The sequence below is a fragment of the Rhinatrema bivittatum genome, chromosome 4, assembly GCF_901001135.1.
Source record: "Rhinatrema bivittatum chromosome 4, aRhiBiv1.1, whole genome shotgun sequence".
NCBI classification, from domain to species: domain Eukaryota; kingdom Metazoa; phylum Chordata; class Amphibia; order Gymnophiona; family Rhinatrematidae; genus Rhinatrema; species Rhinatrema bivittatum.
The window spans coordinates 408,363,374-408,384,317 of NC_042618.1; the positions used below are offsets into that span (position 1 = coordinate 408,363,374).

The 20,944-nt window shown below is 46.9% G+C and overlaps 1 protein-coding gene across 4 annotated transcripts in view; it reads left to right on the plus strand.

Annotated features, from left to right (window-relative positions):
• Window positions 1–6,164: 6,164 nt before the first annotated feature.
• Window positions 6,165–20,944, plus strand: part of PLXNB1 (plexin B1) — a 176,494-nt gene continuing 161,714 nt past the window's right edge. For all 4 annotated transcript variants that reach the window (XM_029601112.1, XM_029601113.1, XM_029601115.1 and 1 more), the window contains exon 1: window positions 6,165–6,384. The gene's annotated coding sequence lies outside the window, so the exon portion shown is untranslated. The remainder of the gene's footprint in view (window positions 6,385–20,944) is intronic.

Sequence of the window (20,944 nt, forward strand, 5' to 3'; positions counted from 1 at the left end):
CAATCTCTCAATTCAGCTCAGCTCACACAGGCACCCAATCTCTCAACTCAGCTCATACACGCACTCTACGGGCCCTCAGCATCTCTCTTACCTCTGGGCCTCCTCTTCACGGGATGCTGCAGGATCGGCTCTGCAGCGGCCCTGATCTTCTCGGGCCGATCCGATCCGCGGTGGGGGCCCTGCTACCGGGCCTCTTCTCGTCCGCTGCAACAACGCGGCTCCTCTTCTGCACGCGGCTGCTTCATCTCCTTCCTGCCCGTGCAGCTCCGGCAACATTTTTCTTCCGGGGCCGCGTGGGCAGGAAGGAGGCGGAGCACCTGCACGTTTAGACGTGCCCTTTTTCTTCGGGCCGTGGTGACGTGAACTCACCACGGCCTTACCGATCTTCCGGCTGTGTGTCTGCGGCACACAGCACAACGATTCTTCGCTGCTCAGCCGCCAGTGGGATGAGCTCCACCGGCGGCCGCATTGGCTCCCACTTGCCGGTGTGTCACATGCACCGGGCTTACGCGTCACACCGGCACACCTCAGGCGACACACCAAAGTGTCGCGACACACAATTTGGAAAGCTCTGGGTTAAGGGTAGTAACCACCACACCAGCAAGTTATCCCACGTGCTCTTTTCCTCATTTCCATCCTCTAGCCTTTAGGGATCCGCAGTGTTTATCCCATGCCTGTTGCGCTCGGGGGTGGACCATTGTCCTGAGGCCTGGGGGCAGGAAGCAACTGCCCCCAGGGGGTGAAGCACTGGAGGAGACAGAGGCTAGGAAGAGCTTCACCACTGGAAGCCCGAGGTCCCCCAGGAAGAAGCCCGTAGGGACCCGGGCCGCTTGGACTTAGGTGGGCCTCGTAGGGTCTCCTGGAAGGATGGAAGTCTGGCGTGTCCACAGACAGAAGGGGAGCGTGGTCAGGTTCGAGACTGGAGGTCAGATGGAACAAGGAGGACCAGAATAGTGAAGGTGATGACAAGGCTAGGAACAGAGCCAGAATCTAGAGACGTGATCAGGCGGGCAAAGGTCAGAGTCCGGGGGTCAGTCCGAGAAGTAGTCAGCAAAGCAGAGGTCAGGTTCCGGAGGTCAGATGAGGTCACAGGCAGGCGAGGTCAGAAGGCAGGCAGCAGGCAGACGAATCTAGGAACAAGCTGAGGTCAGGAGGCAGGCAGGTCGAGGAATAGACTGGAGTCAGAGGGCAGGCAGCAGGCAGGCAAGTCAAGGAGCAGACTGGAGTCAGAAGGTAGGCGGCAGGCAGTCAAGTCAAGGAGCGGACTGGAATCAGAAGGCAGGCAGTAGACAAGCAGGTCAAGGGATAAGCCGAGGTCAGTACCAGTAAGACAGACGAACAGGAACAGAAGGATGCTGGAGTACTAGGAAGCAGGAACAAGGCAGGAACAGAACTGGAACAGGAGGATCCTGGAACGAGACTTGGAACAAGACTGGAGCAAGATACAAATGCAGTGACAATCTAGCATACACGCCGACCCAATTGCCAAGGCAAGGAAGTACAAGCAAGGACTTCCTTATAACAGGGAATCAATCAGGGCATGCCACAGAGCTAGGACCCACCCTTGGCCCTACAAGAGGCCAGGCGGTCTGCGCGTGTGCACGTGCATAGGGGCGTGGCCAACACAGCCGAGGATGCCAAGCTCCGGCGTGAGGCCGGGTGTGCAGTCGAAGGCCCGGCGACCGCCGCCGCGGGACGCCGAGGCCTGGAAGCGCTTGCAGCTGCCGCTAGGGAGGCCGACCCGGGACCTGCCGTGGAACCATGGAGGTGAGCAGGCCCGTGCTCGGGCCGGGCGCGGATGGGATGCGTAACAATGCCCCTTTGAAATCTTTCACCATTTTTGTCTTCACTACCTCCTCTGAAAGGGCATTCCAGGCATTCACCACCCTCTCCATGAAGAAATATTTCGTGACATTGGTTCTGAGTCTTCCTCTCTGAAGTTTCATTTCATGACCCCTAGTTCTACTGATTTCTTTCCAACGGAGAAGATTTGTCGACAGTGCATCATTAAAACCTTTCAGGTATCTGAAGGTCTACATCGTATCTCCCCTGCACCTCCTCTCTTCCAGGGTGTACATATTTAGTTCCTTCATCCTCTTCTTATCAGTCATTTGATGGAGACCTCCCATCCAGTTTAATCTTTTTGGACTTTATTAGGATGGGGAGGTTTTTGGATTCCCCTTTCCTATTAGGATTGCAGAGCTGACAATTTGCCTGATCCCACTGACTTTTCCCCAAGAAAAGTCCCCCAGAAATATCAGTAAATAGTAAATACAGGATGAAAGATCCACTGAGGAAGGAGAAACAAGAGCAGGAGACCCCAGTCGGATCTCCACACACCAAGGGACCAGGACGGGCTGAGTGTCCGAGGAAGAAGATGAACTAAGGTAGGATTCTTGCAGTAAAGTTGGGGACCCCTCCACTAGGATTCCCGGATAGCCGCTGGGAGAATTAGCGCATTAAAAATCACCATGGGCTCCACCCAGAGGTCTGATTAGAGGACACCTACCTACAGATTAAAAACGTACATGTACCATCATTCAGGTGTAAATTCACACTTCTGGACAATATCAATCAGTCAAATATATTTTAACACCCAGACCTGGTCCTGTCTGAGTTATTACAGCTTCTCACCTCATGAGAAGCACCTACAGTTCATATACACACACTGGGAATACTGCTACAGCATCCGGGCCATAAGCGAGAGCTCCCCCCCCCCTAAAAGGAACTCTTCCCCCCCCCAAAAGAATGAGAGTAAAGCATGTGAAGTTATTGCTAGCCAGAGCAGCCCCAAAGATAGAAATTAGTTTGTGTGCCCTTGGGATTAACACACTCAGCTAAAGGTTACAAAGATATTCAGTAAGTATGCTGGTGTCACACATGCCAAACTCTGCTCTGGTAGTCCACATAAGTGGTAAAATGCCAATATGTTGGATATTATGTGACAGAATGCATTCAAAACAGTTGCATTTCATCAGAGGATGTAGCATTTTGCACGCATGGTCATCATGCAAAACTTATGGGATGCTGCAGATCTTACTAAATGATATTAAATTCTTTCCTGACACAAGAAAGACTGCAGGATCTAGGTAACTGTGTCAAAATATGTGAGTTTTTTTATGCCTGAATGCCAGCTCTTCTTCTGACTCTCTGATCATGCAGGAAGAAAAAGCTGGCAACTTTTGGTGCAAAGAACACCCCACAGGTAAAGCATATGTGCTTTGGGATAAAATTCTGCCTCTTTACTCCCCTACAAAAGATGTTAAGTACATGACTTGCCATACTGGGTTAGACCAAAGGTCCATCAAGCACAGTATCCTGTTTCCAACAGTGGCCAAGCCAGATCACAAGTGCCTGGCAGGATCCCAAGGGGTAGATAGATTCCAAGCTGCTTATCCCATGGATAAGACGTAGGGATGTGAATCATTTTTCTGACGGATGAAAATATCGTACGATATTTTCTCATCCGTCAGGTATCACGGGGGTCCCCGAAAATGATAGGAAAACCCCATGAAATTTTCGTGTGGTTTTCTTATTGTTTTGAGGGGGCGGGCGGGAAGAAAGGGCACACAGAGAAACAACCCCCAAACCCACCCTGTCCCTTTAAATCGAATTATTTAGAATCCCCCACCCTCCTGACCCCCCAAAAAATTTCTAAAGTACCTGGTGGTCCAGCGGGGGTCCCGGGAGCGATCTCCTGCTCTCGGGCCATCAGCTCGCACTAATCTAAATGGCACCGATGGCCCTTTGCCCTTACCATAGACAGGGGCTATCGTGCCATTGGTCAGCCCCTGTCACATGGTAGAAGCAATGGACGGCCGGCGCCATCTTAAAAAATGGCGTGGGCCATTCATTGCTCCTACCATGTGACAGGGGCTGGCCAATGGCACGATAGCCCCTGTCACATGGTAAGGGCAAAGGGCCATCGGTGCCATTTTGTTTACTGGCAGCTGACAGCCAGAGAGCGGGAGATCGCTCCCGGGACCCCCGCTGGACCACCAGGTACTTTAGAAAAGTTTTGGGGGGTAGGGAGGGCGGGGGATTCTAAATAATTCGATTTAAAGGGTCGGGGTGTTTTTTTTTGTCTTTCGGCTCGGGACAGCCGGAAAAAAAAAGCGTTCAAAACGGTTCTACGAACCTGATACAGGAAACGAGTCTGGAACCGATTCACATCTCTAATAAGAAGTGGAATTCTGCAGCTCTTCCTTAATAATGGTTAATGGACATTTCCTCCAGGAGCTTTCCAAATCTTTTTTAAACGCAACTACACTAATAGCTTTCACCACATCCTCTGCCAACAAATTCCAGAACTTAATTATGCCTTGAGTCCCCTAGTCTTTCTACTCTTTGAAAGAGTAAACAATTAATTAATGCTTACTCATTCCACTGCACTCATTTTACAGACCTCTATCATATCTCTCCTCAGCCTTCTCTTCTCCAGGCTAAAGAGTCCTTATCTCTTTAGCCTTTGCTCATAGGGGAATCATTCCTTCTCCCTTATCATTTTGGTCGCCCTTCTCTGTACCTTTTCTAATTCTGCTATATCTTTTTTTGAGATGTGGTGACCACAACTGCACACAATACTCAGGATGCAGAAGCACCATGGAGCAATACAGAGGCTTTATGATATTCTCTGTTTTATTCTCTATTCCTTTCCTAATAAGTCCTCTTCTGCTATAAGGGGATTAGCACATCCAAAACGCACGTCCAACCCCCCCCCCCCCCCCGCGAAGCTAATAATCACCTGGCTGGAGCAGGCGTTAATTTTTGAGCAGCCCAAAAAGTGTACAGAAAAGCAGAAAATACTGCTTTTCAGTACTTCCTCTGACTTAATATCGTAGCAATATTAAGTTAGAGGAACAAAATGTAAGAGAACCTTAAAAAAAAATAAATAAAAAGTGTGCCGACAGTCAGGTTAGGAAAAGGGACGTTCAATTAACGAGCATCCATTTTCCTAATCTGCTGACAGCCACCTCTCCGGGGCAACCGCTGCCGAGGAGGCACTAGGGGTGCACAATTTCCCCTACCGCCTATTTTTTACCACAGCAGCCGATTTAAATATTAAATTGCGTGTCCCGTGGAGGTCCATCGGGCATGCGTTAGGAGAGCAGGCGCTCAATCATGAGCACCCATTTTCCCCGCGCTATTGCATCGGCCTGAAACAGTTTCCTCTGCCAGAACAAGAATATCAGCTCTTTGGGGAAGGGAACTCTGTTACGTATTTCTGTACCTATGTAATGTGTTACTCATGTATTAAATGTGTATCATTAAATAGTACCAAGTACACTGTCAGCATTATTGCAGTGCTGTTATAATGTTTCTCTTTTGGAATAACAAAAGGTTTGATGGCACAGTTATTGCATATAGAATCTCTGTTATCCACTACTTTATCAGTGCCAGAGTTAGATATACTGGAGCCCAGAGTAGAAACTATGGATAGGGCCAGACAGTGCCAGATGTATTGAAGCTCTGCCTGAATAAGATCACTCTGCTTCACTTCTGGGTGGGGGCCGGCTGGGGCTTTTGTGGTAATGGGGCTCCAGGCAATTGTCCTGCTTACATTCCCCTCCACCCCCACTCCACAAAACTGGCCTTGCTACTTATCATGCTATAAAGCTACTAGATGCAGGCAGTTGTACATATACACATGAGAGGCAATTAATGTTTTGTGGAGCTCACTAAATATTTTTGTCACCATATTGACCTCAGCAAAAAAAAAAAAAAAAAGAAATACTTTAGAGTTACTATGTTACTATGTTGTGAAATTTTTTACGAGCCTAGCAAAAAACGTTGGGTATGCAGCTATGATTAGCTTTCTACATTTCACTATTCTTTTTTCGGATGACTTTACATGACAAACTTTTTTTTTTTTTTTTATATTCTGCCTTTCTGCAGCAGTGACAGTAGCTTTGTCCTTTCTTCCCTATGCCCTCAGTTCTCTCTCTGGTTTATGCTACTTTAAGGCTAAACTGGTGGTGGTGATGGTGGGGAGGGGTACCAGGCATTGATCAGACGAAAGGACCGAAGGAGGATGCTGGAGTACGAGGCGGCGTGGGCGTATCTATAGGCGAGGTTCAAACGTGAGGGGCGTGGCCTCCACGCTCTGTGGGTGGTGTGTGGGGGAGGGGCGTGGGCGTGGTTTCTTCTTTCCGCTGATCCCGGGCCGCAGCACGGAGACAGAGAGTAACCTGGAGCTCGGCTGGGAAGAGCGCGTGCGGAGCCCCGCGCTCGTGGCCGAGGCAGCGACGGGAGCTAGGGCCGGGGTGTCCAGCGGATATCAGTGCTCCGGTCTCGGGGGGGAAGGGGGAGCTGCTGCGCGGTGGATTAACCCAGTCGGAGTGGAGGTTTTAGCGGCAAGAAGCGGATGGGCTCCAAGCTGCTGCGGTAAGTAGCCTTGGAGTGCCGTGCACCTGCTGCGAAATAATCGCGGGATGCACGGTAAACGATCGCCGCCCGGGATCGCAGGTAGTCCAACTTTAGCTTCTCCCGGGGATGGCACGGAGTAGACCCTAAGCCAATATCCATCCCTCGCTCGTATTCTGAGGCGATGACTAGAATTGATTTAACTTCTTACCCCGTACCGACCTTCGGGAAACTTCTTACAATTGATTTCTCTTCGGATTGGCCTCATCTGCCGCTCTTTTTTTTTTATCAGTCCTAAAGTTTGGAAGCTTTAGTTCATTAAGTCAGAACTAAGATTTGCGAGGAAAAATCATATTGGGGGCGGGGTTGAAGGGGATCTACGGATCTCTAACGTGATAACAAAGGAGGATAGGAGATTCCAAGACCTTCCAGCAGCCGAAATTAAGGGCCAGATGTACTAAAAGGATTTTCCCATTTGCGACAACTGGGAGCTGAGACTGGGAGTTGTATCTGGTGCAGTTCAGGAACGGAGGCAGCAGTGGGCATCAGTGCTTCTCCTTAACAAGTAGTGAAAGTGCTTTTCGCGGATGGGGCACGTTCTGAAGGTGGGAGTATGGAGGAGCAGATGGTGGTCTGCCTGTGGGGGAGGGGAGGAAAGATTGGGACCAGGGGTGGAGGACCGTCACTGGGATGGGGAATCAAGAAGGAGGAGCATCACTCTAGGGAGGGTGGGGGGGTGCTGGGGAAGAAGATGAGTGCCAGCAGGGGAGGGGGAAAGACTGTCATCAGCAGGGAGGGATCAGGTAAGAGGTAATACTACTGCAGCGGGGTGGGGAGCTGGGGAGGAGCTCCACTGAGTTAGTCAGAAGAGTGTCACCAGCAGAGACAGGCTCTGATGAGGCTGTCAGGGTTGGAAAGGGGGAGGGGGATTGGAAAGGGGGCTGTCAGGGTTGGAAAGGGGGGATCCAAAAGAGAAGGCGGAACATCATGAGGGTAGGGGGAGAAAGGAGCATTGGGGAGGAGGAGGGCTACCATGAGGGCAGGGAAAGACTGACATCTAGGGGAGCGGGAGGACAGTCGTCATCTCAGGGAGGTGGGTGAGGAGGAGAATTACCTCAGGGAGGCCCGGGGAAGGATGAGTGTCATGTGGGGGTAGGGGTGAGAAATGAGAAGCATTGCCATGGTAGGTGGGGTGGTGTTGGTGGAGAGGTAAGACTGGGGAGGAACTGGAGAAGCATGAGTACCACGGGGGGAGGAAAGGAAGAGTGGATGGGATGGAGGAGGAGGGTTTAAAACATTGCCTTCAAAACTTTACAAATATGCGAGGGCCTTTGAAATTTTAGACGGAAAAGTAGCTGCTGAGTAATGAATCCCTTTGTTGGGTTGGAGAGTTTCCTGCTCTTCCTCTGGGCTCACCTGGATGGAACCAGTCTCTGGCCGCTAGTGAGAAAGGGGAGGGCTTGCTTTGGCTCTCCTGTGGTGGGGACAGGACTGACTGTACTTTTGTGGCAGGTGAAGAGAAAAATGATCGGGTACCCCGGGGTGGGATCCGGAGCAAAGCGAGAGTTGTGCCTGCTGGATTAGAGAGGAGAGAGCGGGCTCCGGAATCAGGTTCACACAGTCATCCGTATCCCGGAAGAGGACTGAAAAGCCATCAGGATTCACGATGGGGAAGGGGGAGAGAGAACGAAGGAGTCTTAAATCCCGAAGTGCTGAACTGGCTGCAGTGCCAGTGAGCACCGCTGGGGACGGGGGCAGGAGGCAGCTAGATAGGGAGTGTAGGTTCTGAAAGGAAAAAAAAAAAGATCTTTGTAAAGGTTGGAGAGGTGGCGAAACTGGAGAAAAGGAGAGAGAGATTGTACAGGGTTCTGAGGAGGGAGGCAGAGGAAGGTTCCCCTGAAATAAAAAAAAACAAAAACGGAGATGTAATGTTAACCTAATTCCGCGCCTTATTTCATAAGGACTCTCTCCCATTTTATGCCTCTGGGGAAAATAATTTTTATTGAATTAAGTTCCTTAAAGTGGATTTATTTATAGACAAAACCAAAATAGTCTTCTGCTTGGAACTGAAACGGGCGGTCTGCCGAAAGAAACAGTAGCCTGACCTCCTATTTATTCTTCGGGTCCCTGTAGGGGGAGGGAAAAGAAAAACAAAGCCACTGGGAGGGCGCCCTTGCCGTGTCGGGGGATGATCTGGTTACAGATTACATCTGCGAGTCTGAGACCTCCTTCGTTTTCCAGCTGAACAATTTCTCAGTGTAGTTCGATCTCTTATCAGTGCACCGCGCGCTGAATGCTTTCTTCCTTTTACTTTTGGACTGCACGGCTAATGCGTGCATTACAGCCAGAGATGGCTGCCGCAAGGCACAGTAGCTGTCTGGGACAGAGTGTAAAACGTTGCAAGGGGGGGGGGGGGGGGAGGGTGAATTGTTTTGCACTGGGAGTTCGGAGACTTGACTGCCCTTCCCACGGCCTAGCTTTCTCCCCGGAGCCAAAAAAAAAAAAAAAAGAGAGAAAGTGGAATGTAGCAAGTTTAGTGAAAGTCCTAAGTGGGCAGATAAGGTGGACGCTTGCTATTCCGAGCCGAAGGCAGGCGGCAGGGAGCTGGCCCTGGCAGCGCCGTGGGGAGGGCTGACGATGGAAGGCAGCGCAGATAGTCGAGTTTGCCAGACCGGTAGGGAAAGAGCTGTGGTGCTCCGAGAAGAACGAGCCGAGAGTAGCAGTAATGAGATGCTCTGGCGCCTAACCCAAAATGCTGGAGCTCTCTGTGTGCCATTAAAGAGCCAGCTGTAAGATCTCCATAAATCAGGACGTGTCTGGCCTAAGCCATAAGCTTGAAAGCAGCAGCAGCAGCAGCAGCAGCGACTGAATTCCTCAGCATAGCCAGCGGGATGGTCTGCCAGGGCAGCAACCTGGAACCTCTCTGACCTCCCTCCCTTCCTTATCCCGTTTCCCCGTGGAAGGTGGAGGTCCCTGCCTGTTTTTTTTTTTTTGTTTGTTTGTTTGTTTGTTTTCTGTTTTTAGTCAATTACCACTGGACATATCAACCTGCCTGTTTCTTCCCTCTGTTGCTTCCAGTTAGGGGCGTCTTCCAGGGTTTTGTGTCATTTTTCTCCTAGTATATCTTAGATTCTGACACCTTTTAGGGATGATAACAGAGGTGCTCTTTTTATTGTGGGCCCCTCTTTTTTTTTTTTTTTTTTTTTTTTTAAATCTCACTCCCTGAATTAGAACATAAGAAGATGCCATATTGGGTCAGACCAAGGGTCCATCAAACCCAGTATCCTGTCTCCAACAGAGGCCAATCCAAGTCACAAGTACCTGGCAAGTACCCAAACATTAAACATATCCCATGCTACTAATGCCAGCAACAATTCATGGCTACTCCCTATCGATTAAAAGCAGTGTATGGACTTCTTCACCAGGAACTTAGCCAAACCTTTTTTTTTTTAAACCCAGCTACACTAACTGTCTTAATCACATCCTCATGGCATGGCCAGCTCTTCTGCTGGCCATGCCATGTTCATGATTTTACATGTAACACAATGATGGTCTCCTGGGGGTTTTGATGAGGGTCACTGCAGGCAGGAGCACCTCTGATTTACTTAGACTCACAATGGTAGGAGGGGCTTGGTAGGAAGAACTTTCAAAAATCTGTAAACTAATACTGCCTCAGGGATGAATATAAATTGAACAGAATCAAAGGGAATGCCCTCCTGATTGTCCTTGCTTTAGCTTCTCACTAAATGACCTTAAAAAAAAAAAAAGATTTGACTGGTATTGTTAACCTAAGATCCACGGTGGGAGAAGTTCCCTGCCTTTTCACTGAGAAGATGACTGGGACTAGGAACCGCTAGCTGCCTTGGGCTAATTTGGCTTGAGAGAGATGGTGACTGTGATCCGTGGGACAATCTGATCTTGGAATTGGTCTGTGGGGCTCAGTGTTGATGGGGAAAGTAAGATGGCGAGGGGGCAGCAGAGAATGGCCCCGAGGGGAGCCGAGGAGAGGTAAGGAGTGAGAGGAAATGTTGAAGGCCATTGTGAGTTAAAGAGAGGAGTATAGGATTCCTGTGTAGGTGGTGAGGGGGAGCATTTCCGCTGAATTGACTCAGGTTTTGTGCACAAGAAGGCTTCTGGCTGAGATTCCAATTCCAGACTGAAGTGAACTGGTAGAGGGAGTAAATGACGGTTGAAGGGGGGATATGATAGAGGTGTTTAAAATCATGAGAGGTCTAGAACAGGTAGATGTGAATCAGTTATTTACTCTTTCGGATAATAGAAAGACTAGGGGACACTCCATGAAGTTAGCATGTGGCACATTTAAAACTAATCGGAGAAAGTTCTTTTTCACTCAAAGCACAACTGAGCTCTGGAATTTGTTGCCAGAGGATGTGGTTAGTGCAGTTAGTGTAGCTGGGTTTAAAAAAGGATTGAATACGTTCTTGGAGGAGAAGTCCATTACCTGCTATTAATTAAGTTGACTTAGAAAATAGCCACTGCTATAACTAGCAACGGTAACATGGAATAGACTTAGTTTTTGGGTACTTGCCAGATTCTTATGGCCTGGATTGGCCACTGATGGAGACAGGATGCTGGGCTTGATGGTCTGACCCAGTATGGCATGTTCTTATGTGTAAGAACCTAGGGGAGGCGATCGTGTGCTAGGGCCGCTTGGCTGAGGCTTTGAAAAATAAGCACCGTTTTTTTATTATTGAAGCTTGTCAATTTTGTGGTGTTTGTGAGTTTTCAGTGCTTGATGAAGGGGAGAAAAAGGTCCAGCATACTGAGTCACAGGCAACACCCTCTGACGGCGTGTATAATTTGCTCGGACAGATCTCAAATGCAAGCAGCCTCTGAGGTTTCCTTTTGCGTTTGAAAGTGCCGAGTTCTAAGAGCCGCCTTGGTCTTGGAAGAAAAACTGCATCCTTTGTAGGTTGTGCTACCCTTTCCTTCACTGGGCCGCCAGGAGAATTACCCAGAGAGGTTGCTGGATGTCTGAAAACAGGATCTCTTGTGGTCTGGGACTTTGGATAATTCTTAGGACGCTCGAAGAGAGGGTAGCAATCACAGCCTGAAAAGAATGCAGCGTGCACCCTTGAAAGAGAGATTTTGGGTATTTTATCCTATTCACAGTGAGTCCAAACCAATAATAAAGGCGGAAAGCTACATGGAGGTGCCGGCAATGAGTCTACAATGGGTGATCTGTCCCGCAAAGTTCCTCTGTAATTCTCATCTGCATTGGCACTTGGACATGGGGTGGGGAGTTTCTTTTCTCCTGAGGAGTAAATCACTGATTGCCCCACCCCCCGTTTCCTGCTCCTGTCACACCCCTCCCCCTACGTTCAGTTTCTGTGCAATCCATGACAGATACAGTCCTTCATAATTTGATTCCCTTTGGAATCGGAGAGCTGTTTGCCTCCCTGTATCTCTGCTCCCTGTCACTGGACGCTGAGGTTGCTGGAGGGCTCCCTGCAGCTGTATAAATTCGGATTTGGCTTGGGGGAGGGGGGAGGGGAAATGGAATTTCCCTTTGTTTCTTTTGTTGAGAGAAGGTGAATGGGCTGTGAAGTGGGGCTGGATGGGGGAGGGGGGTGGCCTGGATGGATTTTTTTTCTATTCAGGCTTGCAGTAGCAGCTGCAGCCTGAATAACCTCGTCTCAGACTGTGCCATGGCCAAAGGGGGCTCCTGCTTACTGGAGGGTTTCAGGATGGGGCAGCGAGCTGGAACTGAACCCTCTCTACTGAATCTTTCTGGCACCAGAAGGCTCCCGGCACTCAGGTCTGGGGGTGCATTTATTTGTTAAAAAAAAAAAATCTCTTTGCAAAAGACACCTGCCAGCATATCGATGGGCTCGTCCAGACCCGAACCAGCGTTTGCTCCGCTGTCGGTGGTGGTTCTGCTTGTTTCGCCCAGCAGTGTGAGAGTTATTTATTTTGCACGACTCCCCTCTGCAGGAAAGCCTTCTGCCTCTCGGTTTGTTGGCTGTCCCCGTGTGTTTTTTAACATCATAACTCCAACACTGGGGTTTACGGAAGGACTGGGCCCCAAATGCACATTTTCGCCAACTTTTCCTAACGCTCTTTTGCCGTTCTTATTCAGGTTTTTAATTCCTTGCGCACTTTATCTAGAGTTCTAAATGTCGGGACTGAAAATTCTTCAGCTCCTATAGGCTCTCTTTTGTGATTACTGCTCGTTGTCCATTCTTATTGATAGGTTGGTTCATTATTACTCCTCCTCTTGCGGGGGACTCTCCAAATGACTTACAAAATTAAACACAAAATAAACCAGTATAATTAAACAATGAAAATATATCAGTGATTATAATAGCATAGTTACTCTGATTGAATCAAAAAAATAAAACCATCCCGACTTAGGTTTGATCTTGGTCCCTGTAGCCTGCCTAACTGGGGTGCCTCTATTTTTGGGAGGGAAGTACATAGTCTCTGGATGAACTGTATAATTTGCTGTCTCCATTCTTGGTTAATGATTAAATGTAGCACATTTATTTCACTGCAGTATCTGTCCTTCAACGAATTATTAACTTACCATATATAGGTGAAATCTCTTGCATTATCCTTGCTGCTGCTATTTATTTTTCTTAAACTAATAAGTTAAACACTTTTTTTTTTAATGACACCCGCCAATTATTGTCCTTGTTGTGTAAAAAAAAAAAAAAAGGTTTAATTTTATACTGTTCTGTAGCAGCCCATGTCGCTGTAGGTTAATAATTCTCTCCTGGGATTTAGCCATTGTCCAGAAGATCATTTTGGAATTGCCCAAATGAGAGGGTGTCTTGGCATTTCTAATAGGAGCATGTGAGGTCCAGAATACTTATCCTGTGTTAATCCCTGACTTTTCACTCCCCTGGTAAGAATGTTAAACATTTATAGCTTCACAGACCACATTCCTCCTAAGGAAAAAAAACAAGCAAGCTCATGACATTGTTGTCCGAGCCCCTGTGAGCAGGTGTGGGGTGTTCAGTTGGTGGCACTCGAGAGACCTTCACAGACCCTTGAAATGGCCAACCTTCCAAGCATAGTCGCCATGGTGCTCCACAAGCCAGGAGCCGTGGCATTTTTCAAACAGCGAGAATGCCTTGGGAATAAAAAATGACAGAAGAGGTCACAGATCCAGGGAGCAGGTGGTTATTTGTTGGAGCTCATCTTCCATTCCTGGCAGCCATGGGGAAAGTGTGAATGTGAAAAACTGTGGCTGGAATTCCAGCTGTGCTCCTTAGCCACATTTTGCATTTTTTTTTTTTGTTCTGCCACTGTTGGAAACTGGATTGGGAATACATTCCTGACTGACTGCTTGCTTTTGAACTACAAAAAAATTGAGGGTCATTCATCTAGTGACACATTTTGCTGACATAAATGACATTAGCAAAAGGACTGAACAGGTGCCTAGGGCTCCCTGGCATTGAGGTTTATCCGGAAACCTTAAGCATATCTTTTAGTGTGAAGTTAGTTCTGTTTCCCATCAGGAGTGAATTAGAGAACTCCCCGAATCCTGGGCTAGAAGCACTCACGCCATTTTTGAGCATTAGGCTTGGGGAACATAGCATAGGATAATTGTGAATAATCACACTGCTTATTATCCCCCTCTCCCTCAGGGGTTTCCAACTTATAAAATGCATTAAATCTTACAGTAGGAGTTTAGCACTTACAGGCTGCAAAGGGTTTGTTGTATGATTGCCCAGAAGAGGCAGAAGGTATGATAAACACAGGGACTGCTTCAGAACTGCAGGTAGTGCTGGAATATTCCATCTTTGACTTTTGACACTTTAGCTTCACTTGACTCAAGGCCCTGGCATTCTCAATTCATTTCCCGGGTGGTAGACTAAGTTTTAGTCCAAAGACACATTGAGAAGGCATCACTTGAGGTTTGTGGCAGCAGCTTGTGATCAGTTTAGATCTTTATTTCATGATCGCAAGGCAAATGTAGATTCCTGATATGACAGATAGTGCTTTGCACTAAATTTGTTCATAGCTTTTCTCAGTGGATGTCCTTGAGTTAGCTAGAGATTGGTGATTTGGTTCCACCTGGCATCTCTGCCATATGATGAAGTGATAGCAGCTTCTTCTCATGGCAGTGCACCAGATGATGCAAGCTGCTTAACCGCACGGAAGGCAGAATCACAGCATTCTCTTTGGTCAGAAGATATCGATGAGGGTCAACATTCATGGCTTTCTTCAAGAAACTGCATTTGAAGTTGAGGAGTGTAAGGAAAGCTTGCAGCTCCTCACTGAAACAAGGTGAAGGGATTTCATGAATGGCTCGAGCCTTCTTACCTGTTGGTGAATATTTTCCTTTATCAGTGCATTAACCCAAGAAGTCTATATTGGCCACTCAAACATCCCCTTTGTCTCTCTTCCCACTTATCCAGCTTTAAATGTAAGCCAGCTTCAGCCAGGTGGCATTGTGAAGGGGTGCATAGGCCAGACAACCAGAACACTTGAAAAGACCAGGTCCAGCTATCTAACTCAGTCCACTGTCCACCTGAAGAGGTGCGAAAGATGGGGAACCAGGTCAGAGTTGCTTGGGGAGGAAAATAAAACCCAGGCTCAGGAAGGAACATTAGGCCCAGATTGGAAGGAGGAAGCCCCAGGGAATATCCTAAGATTCTGTATATATAGTAGGGATATGAATCGTTTTTCAACGATTAAAATTATCGTCCGATAATTTTAATATCGTCTTAAATCGTTAAAGAACACAATACAATAGAAATTCTAACAATTTATCGTTAAAAATCGTTAAATCGTGTTAGTGCGCACTAACGGGAGTTAGTGCGCACTAACAGAAAATGATACAAATTGACACTTTCCAGGTCAGTAAAGGTCAGTTAGGAATGAATATGTATTCCTATTGGCTGGCTGCCCTCTTATCTATTGATGTTACCAAGGTTCCCACTGAGGTGATGGTTGGGGGGATGGGAAATGGAAACTCAGGAACACTAACAGAAAATGATACAAATTATTGACACTTTCCAGGTCAGTAAAGGTCAGTTAGGAATGAATATGTATTCCTATAGGCTGGCTGTCCTCTTATCTATTGATGTTACCAAGGTTCCCACTGAGGTGATGGTTAGGGGGATGGGAAATGGAAACTGTTGGTAGTTGACAAAAAAAGTAATGTGATCAGTCAATGTGACTAGAACTTGTGCCCTATTCCTGATACCAGGGGTGTTGTGATCTTCCTGCACTCAGTGCCCTATCCCTGATACTAGGGGTGTTGTGATCTTCCTACACACAGTGCCCTATCCCTGATACCAGGGGTGTTGTGATCTTCCTGCACACAGAGCCTTAACCCTGATACCAGGGGTGTTGTGATCTTCCTGCATGCAGTGCCCTATCCCTATTAATACCAGGAGTGTTGTGATCTTCCTGCACACAGTGCCCTATCCCTGATACCAGGGGTGTTGTGATCTTCCTGCATGCAGTGCCCTATCCCTGATACCAGGGGTGTTGTCATCTTCCTGCATGCAGTGCCCTATCCCTATTAATACCAGGAGTGTTGTGATTTTCCTGCACACAGTGCCCTATCCCTGATACCAGGGGTGTTGTGATCTTCCTGCACACAGTGCCCTAACCCTGATACCAGGGGTGTTGTCATCTTCCTGCATGCAGTGCCCTATCCCTGATACCGGGATGTGTGCAAGAAGATGACAACACCCCTGGTATCAGGGATAGGGCACTGCATGCAGGAAGATCACAGCACTCCTGGTATCAGGGTTAGGGCACTTTGTGCAGGAAGATCACAACACTCCTGGTATTAGGGATAGGGCACTTTGAGCAGGAAGATCACAACACCCCTGGTATCAGGGTTAGGGCACTGCATGCAGGAAGATCACAACACCCCTGGTATCAGGGTTAGGGCACTGTGTGCAGGAAGATCACAACACTCCTGGTATTAATAGGGATGTTGCACTGCATGCAGGAAGATCACAACACCCGTGGTATCAGGGTTAGGGCACTGCGTGCAGGAAGATCACAACACTCCTGGTATTAATAGGGATATTGCACTGCATGCAGGAAGATCACAACACCCCTGGTGTCAGGGTTAGGGCACTGCGTGCAGGAAGATCACAACACCCCTGGTATCAGGGTTAGGGCACTGTGTGCAGGAAGATCACAACACTCCTGGTATTAATAGGGATAGGGCACTGCATGCAGGAAGATCACAACACCCCTGGTATCAGGGTTAGGGCACTGCATGCAGGAAGATCACAACACCCCTGGTATCAGGGTTAGGGCACTGTGTGCAGGAAGATCACAGCACTCCTGGTATCAGGGTTAGGGCACTTTGTGCAGGAAGATCACAACACTCCTGGTATTAGGGATAGGGCACTTTGTGCAGGAAGATCACAACACCCCTGGTATCAGGGTTAGGGCACTGTGTGCAGGAAGATCACAGCACTCCTGGTATCAGGGTTAGGGCACTTTGTGCAGGAAGATCACAACACCCCTGGTATCAGGGTTAGGGCACTGTGTGCAGGAAGATCACAACACTCCTGGTATTAATAGGGATAGGGCACTGCATGCAGGAAGATCACAACACCCCTGGTATCAGGGTTAGGGCACGGTGTGCAGGAAGATCACAACACCCCTGGTATCAGGGTTAGGGCACTGCATGCAGGAAGATCACAACACTCCTGGTATTAATAGGGATAGGGCACTGCATGCAGGAAGATCACAACACCCCTGGTATCAGGGTTAGGGCACGGTGTACAGGAAGATCACAGCACTCCTGGTATTAGGGATAGGGCACTTTGTGCAGGAAGATCACAGCACTCCTGGTATTAGGGATAGGGCACTTTGTGCAGGAAGATCACAACACTCCTGGTATTAGGGATAGGGCACAAGTTCTAGTCACATTGACTGATCACATTACTTTTTATGTCAAGCTACCAACTGTTTCCATTTCCCATCCCCCATATATTGTCAGTGGGAACCTTGGTAACATGAATAAATAAGAGAGCAGCCAATAGGAATACATATTCATTCCTAAACTGACCTTAACTGACCTGAAAAGTGTCAAATTCTATCATTTTCTGTTAGTGCGCACTAACAATGGTTAGTGCGCACTAACTCCCGGTTAGTGCGCACTAATCGGAAAAAACGATTTTTTAACTAAAAAATCGTGCCAAACACGATTTTCTTCTCCTGCCAGACGATTTTGATCGTTAAGACGATAGGGCACATGATTCACACCTCTAATATATAGAGTATACCTGATTTTTTTTGTTTAAGCAGCTCTGTGTATTTTTTGTTCTGTGAATCATAATAGTTGTTTTTGCTGGAAGCTGGAGTGCAGGCTGTTTCCTGCCCTCCAGCTCTTACCAGCTACTGAAGCCCATGTCAAAGGCTTAGCACTTCTTGCAAAATCTCAGCAAACTTCTAGGTTCATTTTTCAAATCGCGATGGGCCGTCATCGCGATGTTAAAATTTAAGTGAGGGAAGGGGAGGAGTTTGGGCGAGGTTTAGTTAAATGAAAGACCGATAGCACTGCAGGTAATAATGTTTTGCGCAGTAGCGCCAGAAATATCTACACCTATTTCATTGGCACTACGGGGTCAATAAGAGTTCAACGGGCCTGCAACCGTGAAAATGCACCACTGCAATGCGGCCATCTGCTCACTATCGCCCCTGCCTTTTTTTTTATTCACAAGTGATCATTTTGCTATAATAATAGTGAAATGATAAATCTAGGGGTTCTCTTGTCATCCAACAACTATCAAAGTATGCAAGGTTTCCTTTCAGTCCGACTAGCAGTGTGGCCATGAAAAGCGCCAGAACTTTCACCTGGAATCTAGTATCAGATCTAGGCTTGGTTATTTGACTTAACATGGTCAATACTGAACATATATTTCCTTCAAAACTCACTTCTCCATTTCCACATTTTTCTGTCACAGTGTGGATACCACTGTCCTTCATGTCATCTTTGACGCCTCGCTTGCCTTCTCTGCACGCATCCAAACACATAATTTCTTTCTGTATAGTATCACCGAAATCTGCCATTTCCTTTCTTTACACGTTAACAAAATCCTTATCTACCATCTTGTTGCTTTCCGCTTGGACTATAGCAACCTTCTCCTCACAAGTCTGCCACTGAACCATCTATTCAGAATTCAGCTGTGCAACTTATCTTCTTCCAGCATCATTATGACCATGTTACTCCTGCTCTCACAGCTCTACATTGCTCTCATCTGCTTCTGCATTCAGTTCAAGCTACTTCTTCTTGCCTACAACTGCATTCACTTTGCAGCTCCGTGCTACCTCTCCTCTCCCATTTTGCACTATGTCCCTCCTCCTGACCTCTTTTTGTTAGGCAAGCTACTCTTATCTGTTCCTCAACTCTTAACAATGCTTAACATAATCATTCCAGACTCTCTGTTTTCTGTGTTGTGGCATCGTGTGCCCGGAATGTCCTTCCCAAGTTGGTGCATCTTGTTCTGTCTCTAGCCTTATTCAGATCCTGCTAAAAGACCCACACTTTTGAGATTGCTTTTAAAACCAAAAAGCCTTGATTGTTACTGATGCTAGCCCTCTAACATTAAACATGTTTTGCAATAGTTAAATGATTTGCTAGAAAAGTATTTATCCTGTCTGGGTGTCTCAATTGCATTGTAAACTCAATTTAGCAGGGACTTCTCTTTTATGTATCTGCACACTGATGGAGAAGATACAGAGAAGGGCAGAGAAGGGCAACCAAAATGATAAAAGGGGATGGAACAGCTCTCCTATGAGGAAAGGCTGAAGAGGTTAGGGCTGATCAGCTTGGAGAAGAGACGGCTGAGGGGGGATATGATAGAGGTCTTTAAGATCATGAGAGGTCTTGAATGAGTAGATGTGACTCAGTTATTTATACTTTCGAATAATAAAAGGACTAGGGGGCATTCCATGAAGTTAGCAAGTAGCACATTTAAGACTAATCGGAGAAAATTCTTTTTCACTCAACGCACAATAAAGCTCTGGAATTTGTTGCCAGAGGATGTGGTTAGTGCAGTTAGTGTAGCTGAGTTCAAAAAAGGTTTGGATAAGTTCTTGGAGGAGAAGTCCATTAACGGCTATTAATCAAGATTACTTAGGGAATAGCCACTGCTATTAATTGCATCAGTAGCATGGGATCTTCTTAGTGTTTGGACAATTGCCAGGTTATTGTGGCCTGGTTTGTTCTCTGTTGGAAACAGGATGCTGGGCTTGATGGACCCTTGGTCTGACCCAGCATGGCAATTTCTTATGTTCTTATGTTCTTACACTGCTGCGTACACCTAGTAGCCCCATAGAAATGTTAAGTAGTAGTGTTTATGTGTTGCTGGTGCAGTTACCACTCTGAACTATATGAGTTTATCATGGAACTTAAGAACATTAGAAGTTGCCATACTGGATCAGATTGAGGGTCCAATCCAGGATACAAGTACCTGACAAATACCTAAAAAGTAAATAAATCCCATGCTAATAATGCCAGTAATAAGCAGTGGCTATTCCCTAAGTCAATGGACTTTTCCATGATGCATGTTTAGTATTTGTGCATTCAAAGATTCTTGATTTCCATTTGTACATAGGGCTGTGCCAAATCCACTTTAGCAAAACAAAAAAAATGCCTTTATTTATTCTATTCATCCCTGATAGACATAGCCTCAGAATACACAGTTGTTCCACTGGGCATCCAGAAAGCTATGGACATTCAGGGCTCATCAGAAATATTAGCATGAATTAGACTTTTACACTTTGACCTGCCAAAACTAAGGTCTGGATGTGTAATTTTTGAGGCTTGCCATTTTTCATGCATTCCAGATGCCATCATGTCAATCAGTCATCCACACGGAACAGATTAATCCAGTGCTTTGTGGCCGAGGCTTGTAGCTTTCACTCACAGGTGATAAACATAACAAAAAGTTGAAAATGAGCTGGAAGATATTTCTTTTCTACAAAAAAAGAAAAAAAGGAAGATTTTGAAATGGACAACCATCAGCTACCTTGTTTTAGAGTATTGTAAGAAAAGATTATACTTATGGGATATTAGGAAGAGATCACAGTATTCATTTTCTTGCCGATAGCATGCAGACGCTTTCTTTTGAATTACTTTCTTCAGTACAATGTTCTGCAATTAAAGTTATGCCAACTAACCATCTCATGCCCTTCCCACCCCATGATCCATGCTTGAAGGGGTGATCCCCCCAGTTTGAGAGCCACTGCTCTAGAGGAGAGAAAGGAAGGATATGATAGGCACATTTATATAGCTCTAAAGAATAACTAATACCCAAGAAGCAAGCATTTTTCAGTGGAAAGGAAATTCGAGAACAAAAGGAGTAACCTGAGGAAATATTTCTGCATAGAAAGGGTGGAGGATGCGTGGAACAGCCTCCCAGTGGAGATGGTGGAAACAAAACCGCCATTCCGTGTTTCTGTCCGCAATAGAAACATGCTCCTGTGGCTAGACCAGGCCGCCATAGCACTTTAGTGTGAGTTACTGATATTCCAACATTTACAACCAGATAAAGAGGAGTATTTCTTAAACACCTGTGAAAACATGAACCTTTTGGGGGATAAGATGACAGAGTGATAACTGAATTTTCTT